We start from the raw sequence: 10,927 nt of genomic DNA, 5'->3' as shown, positions 1-10,927 counted from the left end.
GATACCAGATTGTTACCAGAACCCTTATTTTTCTTCTCTGAACCATGAGCAACTAATCCTTCATTGTTAAGGTTAGGAGCTCTGGCTATTTGTATGGATTTATTCGTTTGATCTTTCTAATTTAATTCATGTCTTGATTTATATTTCAATAATTGTTTTCGTGCTTCATTTTATGAAATATGAGTGGAACGGAAGTATGACCCATGTTCTAATTGATTTCTTGTAAAACTTGGAAAAGCTCTTTACTTGAACAACAGCTTGAAAACATATTATACTGAATTTTAATTGTTTGTATTTAACGGGATACGTGACATATAATCCTCTTATTTTTGGATAATTAGGATTCTTTTGGCATATAAACTAGAAATCGCATATAAACTAGAAATTGATCATCACCCTCTAATTGGAATTAATTGACCAAGGAATTGGTAATTAATGAATTTTAGAGGAGACTAGGAAGGTCTAAGGAATTAGGATCTAGTCATATATAGTTTGCCATGAAATTAAATCTTGCATGATTAAAATAGTTAGTAAGAAAATAAATCTGGAAAAAATAGATAACTCTGAAACCTTAACTGTTTTCTCTAATATTTTATTCCCAACTTATTAATCTGCCTGTCTTTGATATTCTGAATTTACACTTAAACTTTTTGAACATCTCAAAACCAATTTCAGCTTGCCTAATTAAGCTTATCACTCTATAACTGTTGCTTAATCCATCAATCCTCGTGGGATCGACCCTTACTCATGTAAGGTATTACTTGGTACGACCCGGTGTACTTGCCGGTTAGTAAGTGTGGGTTATAAATACCGCATCAAGTTTTTGGTGCCGTTGCCGGGGATTGACTGTGATTAATAACTATTAGTTGTTTGATTGTTTAGATTAGGCGTTTTAATTTTAATTTAATTAAAAATTGTTTAATATTTTTCAAAAAAAAAATTTCCTTGTCTTTCGTTAGCACCCGTATCCCCCGTTTTAATTTTTTTTACTTCATTTAACGTTTGAATTTTGTTTTTAAAACCTGCGTCCATTTTTTTATTTTCCTTTTTATTTTCCTTTTCTTTTATTTTCATTCTGTTTCTTTCCGTTATTTTTTTTAATATTTTATTAGTTTTATTTCTATTTTTAACCTTTAAAAAAAATTTTTAATAAAAAAATAGGACCAATATTTTTCTTAATTTCTGAAATTAAGTTTGGTGTTGACTATTTATTATTTTTCTATTTATTTTATTCAATATTTTTATCTCTTTACACAGAGTTACCTCACTGGAAATTCTCTACACTCTGACGTAGAGATTCCCAATCTTTCTTGTTTTCTGTTTGTTTATGCGCAGGAACAGAGACAAAGAACATCTCTTAGAATTTGATCCTGAACCTGAAAGGACTTTCAGGCGGCGTTTACAACAAGCAAGACTATACAAGGCTGCAGAATCCACTATGGATCCGACTAATAATGATAATACCAATGCGGCAAACCCGAATAGGAATGAACAAAGGAGAGTACTTGGCTCTTTCTCTACTCCTACTGCAGATCTGTATGGAAAGAGCATTGTGGTGCCTCCTATTAATGCGAACAACTTTGAGTTGAAGCCTCAACTGGTCACCCTGGTGCAACAAAACTACCAGTATCATGGTCTTCCCCACGAAGACCCAAATCAATTCATTTCAAGTTTTCAGTAGATTTGTGATACTGTGAAGACAAATGGAGTGAACCCAGATGTGTACAAACTAATGCTCTTCCCGTTTGCTCTGAGGGATGGAGCAAAACTATGGCTAGATTCTCAACCCAAGGACAGTTTGGATACTTGGAACAAGGTGGTTACTAAGTTTCTCACAAAATTTTTCCCACCAAAGAAGCTGACTAAGCTTAGGATGGAGGTTCATACCTTCAGACAGAAGGATGGTGAGACTCTATATGAAGCTTGGGAGAGATACAAGCTACTGACTAGGCAATGCCCTCCAGACATGTTCTCCAAATGGACACAAATAGACATATTTTATGAAGGCTTGGGTGAAATGTCCAAAATGTGCTTAGATAATTCTGCAGGAGGTTCATTGCACAAAAAGAAGACACCGGAGGAGACTATTGAGCTTATTGAATTGGTTGCTAGCAACCAATATTTATACTCCTCTAACAAGAATCCTGTGAACTCTGAGGCTCCTCAGAAGAAGGGTGTCATGGAAGTGGAAACTCTTAATGCTATTCTTGCTTAGAACATGCTTATGTCTCAGCAAATAAATTTTCTTACTCAACAGATGGGTGGCATGCAAGTCTCAGCTATCAACACCCAAAATCCCCCTCAAGAAGCCTCTTATGACATGACAGGTAATTTTGTGCAGAATGATAACTATGATTATGCTCAAGCTTCTTCTAAACATGTCAATTACATGGGGAGTGCTACTAGAAATCCCAACAATGATCCCTATTCTAAGACCTACAATCAAGGATGGAGGAATCACCCAAATTTTGGGTGGAGAGACCAATCTCAGAGACCTCAGAATTTTAACAATAATTCTCAGGGCGGCTTCCAATAGAATAATTACAATAACCGCCAATTTCAGGCTCAACAGCAACAACCACCTCATCAGGCAAACTCTAAATCCAAGGAAGATTCTAATTGGGAGATGATGATGAGTTTCGTGCAGGAAACCAGAGCCTCCATTAGAAACTTAGAAATGCAAATGGGCCAAATAAGCAAGCAATTACCTGAGAGGTCTGCAAGCACATTTCCAGGTGGTAAGTAACTGGTTCTGAGACCAAGGCCAATGAAGAATTAGTTGAAAAAGAAGCCATAGAGGAGAAGAAGGAAGAAGTCGAGCACACACCTCCTAAGCGTGCAGACAATCCTTTCCCTGATTCTCTTGACACTTATCCTACCTTGCCAAAGGCTCCTGAATATAAGCCGAAAATGCCATACCCTCAGAGGCTTCAGAAGGCTTCGAAAGAAAAGCAATTCTCTAAATTTTTAGATGTCTTCAAGAAGCTACAGATCAACATTCCCTTTGCAGAGGCTCTGGAGCAAATGCCTCTCTATGCTAAATTTATGAAAGAATTGTTGACCAACAAGAGGAACTGGAAAGAACAAGAAACAGTGGTATTAACCAAGGAATGCAGTGCCATTATTCAACACAACCTTCCTGAGAAGATGCCAGACCCAGGGAGCTTTGTCATTCCTTGCACCATTGGAGATGTCACCATTCAGAGAGCTTTATGTGACCTTGGAGCCATCATCAATCTCATGCCACTTTCAGTGATGAAATAGCTTCAAATTGAGGAAGTAAAACCCACTCGTATTTCTCTTCAACTTGCTGAATTTTCTATTAAATTACCTGTGGGTGTTATTGAGGATTTACTTGTTAAAGTAGGACCATTCATCTTTCTTATTGATTTTGTTGTATTAGACATGGAAGAGGAAGTAAAATCCTCTATCATACTTGGTAGACCCTTTTTAGCTACATGTAGAGCTCTGATTGATGTACAAAATGGTGAATTAACCCTGAGAGTCAATGAAGAACAGGTGGTCCTTCATGTTTTTTAAGCTCTCAAGCACCCTAATGATTCTGAAGGGTGTATGAAAATAGATGTTATTGAACCATTTGTTCAAGAGGTACTGAAAGCTGAGGTACTTGATGACATTCTGGATCCTATATCTGAGTATGAATTAGTTGAAATTGATAATTCACCACCCCAGAAGGCTATGGTCCACACGCCTAAAGTAGAGGAGGAAGTCCCCAAGCTCGAGCTCAAATCCCTACCCCCTTCCCTGAAATATGTATTCTTGGGTGAGAATGACTCATATCCAGTGATTATTAGCTCTTCCCTGAAGCCTGCAGAGGAAGAGGCGCTTATTTTAGTGCTCAAGAGCCATAAAACAGCTCTTGGGTGGACCATTAGTGACTTAAAAGGGATTAGTCCAACCAAGTGTATGCACAAGATCCTCCTTGAAGATGATGCTAAACCAGTTGTGCAACCACAAAGGAGACTCAATCCAACCATGAAAGAGGTGGTCCAAAAAGAGGTAATGAAACAATGAGAAGTAGAAATTATTTATCCCATTTCTGACAGTCCTTGGGTAAGTCCTGTGCAGGTAGTTCCCAAGAAAGGAGGGATGACAGTGATCAAGAACGAAAAGAATGAGCTTATCCCCACAAGAACAGTCACAGGATGGAGAATTTGTATAGACTACAGGAGGCTCAACACTGCTACAAGAAAAGGTCATTTCCCCTGCCTTTCATTGATCAGATGCTTGAGAGGTTAGCTGGTCATGCATTTTATTGTTTTCTAGATGGATATTCTGGATATAATCAAATTGTAGTGGACCCTTAAGATCAGGAGAAGACAGCATTTACATGCCCCTTTGGAGTATTTGCCTATAGAAGAATGCCTTTTGGACTTTGCAATGCTCCAGCAACTTTTCAGAGGTGTATGCTTTCAATTTTTTGTAATATGGTTGAAAAGTTTATTGAGATATTTATGGATGACATTTCTGTTTTTGGTAATTCTTTTGAATCCTGCCTTAAACATTTATCTCTTGTCTTGAAAGGGTGTCAAGAATCAAACCTTGTTTTAAATTGGAAAAAATTCCATTTTATGGTTACAGAAGGTATTGTTCTTGGACACCGGATTTCAAGTAAAGGAATTGAGGTTGATAGAGCAAAAGTAGAGGTAATTGAAAAATTACCACCACCAACTAATGTTAAGGCAATCAGGAGTTTCTTGGGTCATGCAGGATTTTATAGAAGATTTATAAAGGATTTTTCTAAAATTGCAAAACCTCTAAGCAACCTTTTGGTTGCTGATGTCCCTTTTGTCTTTGATTCTAATTGTCTGCATGCTTTTCAAACTCTGAAAGCTAACCTTACCTCTGCCCCATTATAGCTCCCCCTGACTGGGATCTACCATTTGAATTAATATGTGATGCTAGTGATTTTGCTATAGGAGCTGTTTTAGGACAGAGGCATGGTAAGCTTGTACATGTCATTTACTATGACAGTCGTGTGTTAAACGATGCCCAAAAGAATTACACAACTACAGAAAAGGAATTATTAGCTGTTGTGTACGCTGTTGATAAGTTTAGGTCCTATTTACTTGGTTCTAAGGTTATTATTTATACTGATCATGCTACTTTGAAGTACTTTCTAACCAAACAGGATTCTAAACTAAGATTAATCAGATGGGTGTTGCTCCTTCAGGAGTTTGATATTGAGATAAAAGACAGAAAAGGGTCAGATTATCAAGTAGCTGACCATCTCTCCAGAATTGAGCCGGAAGCAAGAGTACAACCACCCACAGCTGTGACTGAGATGTTTCCAGATGAGCAATTATTCCTCATTCAGCAGGCACCATGGTTTGCAGACATTGCAAATTATAAGGCCATGAATTTTATCCCAAGGGAGTACAGTAGGCAACAGGTGAAGAAGCTACTAACTGATACAAAGTACTACATTTGGGAAGAACCATACCTTTTTAAAAGGTGCTCAGATGGAATAATCCGGAGATGTGTCCCGGATGAGGAAAAGCAGCAGATTCTTTGGCACTGTCATGGGTCTGATTATGGAGGCCACTTTGGTGGTGAAAGGACAGCTACAAAAGTCCTTCAGAGCGGGTTTTTCTGGCCAACTCTTTTCAGGGACTCAAGGGCATTTGTGAAGCACTGTGGCAAATGTGAAAAAGCTGCAAATCTCCCCGCCAACCATGAAATGCCACAGCAGGAAATTCTTGAGGTTGAGTTGTTTGATGTGTGGGGTATTGATTTCATGGGACCTTTTCCACCCTCACATTCAAACAACTATATTCTAGTGGCAGTCGACTATGTGTCCAAATGGGTGAAAGCTGTGGCTTTGCCCACCAATGATGCTAAAGTGGTAATGAGCTTTCTTCAGAGATATATTTTTAGCCGGTTTGGTGTTCCAAGGACACTTATTAGTGATGGAGGAAGCCATTTCTGCAACAGACAGTTGGACTCTCTTCTGCAGAGATATGGAGTCCGTCATAAAGTGGCAACCCCCTATCATCCTCAGACAAGTGGATAGGTTAAAGTTTCCAACAGGAAACTTAAGAGGATTCTAGAGAAGACTGTTAGTATTTTCAGAAAAGACTGGTCTAGGAAGCTTGATGATGCTCTCTGGGCATACTGGACAGCGTACAAGACTCCCATTGGCATGTCCCTTTATCAGTTGGTCTATGGCAAAGCCTGTCACTTGCTAGTTGAGCTGGAGCATAAAGCTTACTGGGCAATCAGGTATCTGAATCTTGATTTAGAAGCTGCAGGAATCAAGCGAATGCTTCAGTTGAATGAGCTTGATGAATTCAGATATTCAGCCTATAAGAATGCCAAGCTCTACAAGAAAAGAACCAAGCTACTGCATGACAAAAAGATTGCCATCAGAGTCTTTAAGCCAGGACAAAGAGTACTTTTATATAATTCAAGGCTCAAATTCTTTCCCGGGAAGCTGAAATCCCGATGGTCAAGACCGTTTGTGATTACCAGAGCTTCACCATATGGTCATGTGGAAATACAAGAAGAGAATTCTGACAGAAAATTTACAGTGAATGGCCAGAGGCTGAAGCACTATCTTGGAGGCGAGATTGATCACCAGAGGTTCACCCATCTGCTGAACTAGCAGAACTGACCGTCAAGCTAATGACGTTAAAGAAGCACTTATCGGGAGGCAACCCGATAACTTCATATCCTTAGCTATTTTTCATAGTAGTAGTTTTCTTATTTATTTTATTTGAGTTTTTACTAATTTTCTGATCATGCAGCTATATTATTCCAGGAACTGAATACTTCAATATTTCAAAAAAAAAAGCGAGAGAAGGCACACGACGCGATAGCGTCACTGACGCGGACGCGTCACTTATTTGTGCGTCAAAAATGATATCTGACAGAGAGTTGCGCGAGAGTGGCGCAGGAATGGAGCCTTTCGCACAAAAATCCCACGCGTTCACGTACCCCACGCGTTCGTGTCGTTTGTGATTTTCGCCAGTCACGTGGGCGCGTCACCGACGCGAACGCGTGACCTGCCAATTCGACGTAAAAGAGTGTTTGGGCAGAGAGTTGTGATGGCTTGGGGCAGGAAGTGTGCTAAAAGCACAAATTAGATCACGCAGAAGCGTGACTGACGCATTCGCGTCAGTCACACATATGGCCATCCACGCGAGCGCGTGCATGACGCGAACGCGTCGTATGAATAATTGGCTCCCAAGCCATGTGAACAGAGAGTCGCACGGGCGCGCGGCTGGCTTCGCGCAAATTGCACAAAAACCAGGGCACGCGGACGCGTGCCTGACGCTAACGCTTCATTAAGAACATTCGCGACCCACGTGTACTCGTGCTGCACGCGTCCGCGTCGCTTGCGTCGCCCAGTTTTCATTCTCTCTCTCTCTCAATCCTAATTCTCTCTTATTCTTTTTTCCTTTTATTTTTTTTCCTCATAATATTTGTCTCTTCTATTTTCAGTTCTTCTTTGCTTGAGGACAAGCAAACCTTTAAGTTTGGTATTGACGCTGCGCTTATTGGTTTTCTGGCACAAAAGGGAGGCGAATCATCTTCACTGAGGAGCACAACCTGAAGAATAAAGCGACAGCTAGGATAACTAAGGTGGTTGAGTTCCTTTCATTTTTATTCCTCCCCTCTTTTTCTATGTTATGTTCCAGTTTTCTGCTATTTTACTTTGTCTATTGCATGATCTTTTATTAGTTAGAATCCTAGGATTAGTTTTCTTTTAATTGCTTTAATGCTGAAAAGATGTTTCATATACCACTCACTGAACTTGAATCTAAAAAGAAAAGAAAAAGAAGTGATGTATTGCATGAGAAATTGAGTTAATTTTAAGAATAGTCTGATTTACATAAATGTGGTGGTATTAATTGTAATTTTGAATGAATGATATGAACAGTACATACTTGTATTTGAATCAAGGGATGTTGATGTATAAGGAACATGAATTTAGAGAATTATTATGACTTCTCTGAAATAAACAAAAATTTAATCCTTGAAGCAAAAGAAACAGTAAAAGAACAAAATCATTATATAAATAAATAAATAATAATAAAAGCAAGGTCCAAGGCTCTGAGCATCAATGACTAGGGAGGTCGGACATGATTAAAATCTCAAAGAGTTGTTTCCCTAGTCATATGCTTGTGGTGTGATTGTGTCAAGTAATCCTTGAGACAGAATACTTAGAGTTGAGACCAAGTACGTTTAACAGAGTATGCCAAAGGCTTTGAGCACCACTGTCTGGGAGTAATTAAAAGAAAAATCAGAACTCAAAGAGAGTTCCCCAGTTAAGTGCTTGTGGTGTTTCTGTGTCAAGTAAAGTTTGAGGCAAAACATTTAAAGTCACGGCTAGGCTCAAAGGTGCAAAGCACCAAAGAAAAATAAATTAAAGTAAATTTTGCTGTGTTCAAGGATTAAACTAAAATATAAAGATCAGAGAATTCACAATATTATCCGGATTCTAATTCCGAATGATAATAACATTCTTGATTCAAAGGAGAGTGAGATGCCAAACTTATTCAGGATTACAGTTATAAACTCCACTATAAAAAGAGACATGAGCTTAATCAAACTCTCATTCTCATGCTAATTCACATCATAAGCTTATATTAGTTTTGGTTGCTTGAGGACAAGCAACAGTTTAAGTTTGGTGTTGTGATGCGTGAGCATCTTATCTATCTTTTCCTAGTGAATTTGCATCTAAATTGTTGAGTTTAATTTAGAATTAATTATATTTTAGCCACTATGGATGCTATTTTGATTTTTGTGCAATTTTATTCATTTTAGGTAGCATTCGGATGGATTTGATGAAGTTTTTGTAGAGAAAAAGAAGAAACCAAAGGGATGACCAGTGAAGACCGACGCGGACGCATGGCTCATGCGACCGCGCGGAATGGAAAAATTGCAATGACGCGATCGCGTGCCTGACGCGAACGCGTGGACTAGAATCCGCACAAATGACGCGAGCGCGTGGACGACGCGGACGCGTCACATGCGCGATCTGCAATAATACAGAAAATGATGGTTTCGATTTCTGGGCTGTTTTTACCCAGTTTCCAGCCCAGAAAACACAGATTAGAAGCTGCAGAATGGACAAATCAAGTGGTCCCCACCCATCAACTGAAGATCTGTTAATTAATTCGAATTTACATTCAAATCTTATCTTTTAGGAAAAGATATTATTTTTAATTTTAGATTTTAAACCTATTAGGATTAGTAATAAATAGGAACTCTGTACATTTAGACAGATACCAGATTGTTACCAGAACCCTTATTTTTCTTCTCTGAACCATGAGCAACTAATCCTTCATTGTTAAGGTTAGGAGCTCTGGCTATTTATATGGATTTATTCGTTTGATCTTTCTAATTTAATTTATGTCTTGATTTATATTTCAATAATTGTTTTTGTTCTTCATTTTATGAAATATGAGTGGAATAGAAGTATGACCCATGTTCTAATTTAGTTCTTGTAAAACTTGGAAAAGTTCTTTACTTGAATAACAGCTTGAAAACATATTATACTGAATTTTAATTGTTTGTATTTAACGGGATACGTGACATATAATCCCCTTATTTTTGGATAATTAGAATTCTTTTGGCATATAACTAGAAATTGATCATCACCCTCTAATTAGAATTAATTGAGCAAGGAATTGGCAATTAATGAATTTTAGAGGAGACTAGGAAGGTCTAAGGAATTAGGGTCTAGTCATATATAGCTTTCCATGAAATTAAATCTTGCATGATTAAAATAGTTAGTAAGAAAATAAATCTGGAAAAATAGATAACTCTGAAACCTTAACTGTTTTCTCGAATATTTTATTCCCAACTTATTAATCTGCCTGTCTTTGATATTCTGAATTTACACTTAAACTTTTTGAACATCTCAAAACCAATTTCTGCTTGCCTAACTAAGCTTATCACTCAATAACTGTTGCTTAATCCATCAATCCTCGTGGGATCGACCCTTACTCACGTAAGGTATTACTTGGTACGATCCGGTGCACTTGCCGGTTAGTAAGTGTGGGTTATAAATACCGCATCATTAGTTTATGGTAATGTCAAACACTATGTTTATTATGTATTTAGACATTTACCATTTTAATGACACTGTTATGTTATTGTTTAGTAATGGAATTCATGTTTTTGCCAAGAAAAAGTTTTGCTCTCATTTCATTATCCAACCATGCTTATAAAACAGTCATATATACATGTTGAAATAGATTCAACATAACACAATCAGGAACTCCCTTAATAGATAAACACTAGCCCAATTCACCAGGAATAACAACAGCAGAATACACCTACACATGTTTCATACTAGATTCAATGGAATTAGACACTGTTGCGTTGCTTTAGACCAACTCTGCAATAGCAAACATTCAAACCCAACCCACCCAAAAAACCCTAACACTGCAACGACCTTCAGCTTCCACTCTGCCACTTTGGTTCTTGATTTCATCCTCGAAAGCTTCTTCCTTATTCTAGCAATTTCTGAATGTTTCACTTCTGTCTCTGGATCTGCCCAACAAAAGAAATTGTAGCCTTGTTGCACCTGCACATACCCACCGAGATCACCATCCATTCCATCACCTAAAAGACCCAATTCAGAGGAAAAGTAAAAAAAAAACAAACCTCAAAGTAGACACAACCCCAAAATCTGTGACCTGGGTTCTCCTTGGTCCCCGAAATTTGCAACACCGGCTTCTCACTATGGGAACAAAGTAGCACCCTACCATGTGACGAAGCCCTGCTTCAAGACGAGGTTGAGCTTTGTGCAGCCATGGCGTTCTCCCTCCAGCAGGTCCTCCACGGTAAACTCTGTAACAGTGACTTCCACGCTGCTTTACCCTTTCTTCCTTTCAATTCAATGTATATTTATTAAACTTTTCCATTCATTTTAATTTTCTATATATATATATAT

The 10,927-nt window shown here is 38.2% G+C and overlaps 1 non-coding gene across 1 annotated transcript; it reads right to left on the bottom strand.

Annotated features, from left to right (window-relative positions):
* Positions 1-1,864: 1,864 nt before the first annotated feature.
* On the bottom strand, positions 1,865-1,971 carry LOC127747214 (small nucleolar RNA R71). Its single transcript, XR_008009017.1, has one exon. It is a non-coding gene; the product is annotated as a small nucleolar RNA R71 (small nucleolar RNA).
* Positions 1,972-10,927: the final 8,956 nt, after the last annotated feature.

Source organism: Arachis duranensis, chromosome 4 (genome assembly GCF_000817695.3).
Source record: "Arachis duranensis cultivar V14167 chromosome 4, aradu.V14167.gnm2.J7QH, whole genome shotgun sequence".
NCBI lineage: Eukaryota > Viridiplantae > Streptophyta > Magnoliopsida > Fabales > Fabaceae > Arachis > Arachis duranensis.
The sequence above is the reverse complement of the archived record's forward strand: the minus strand, read 5'-3'. Positions and strand labels throughout refer to the sequence as shown.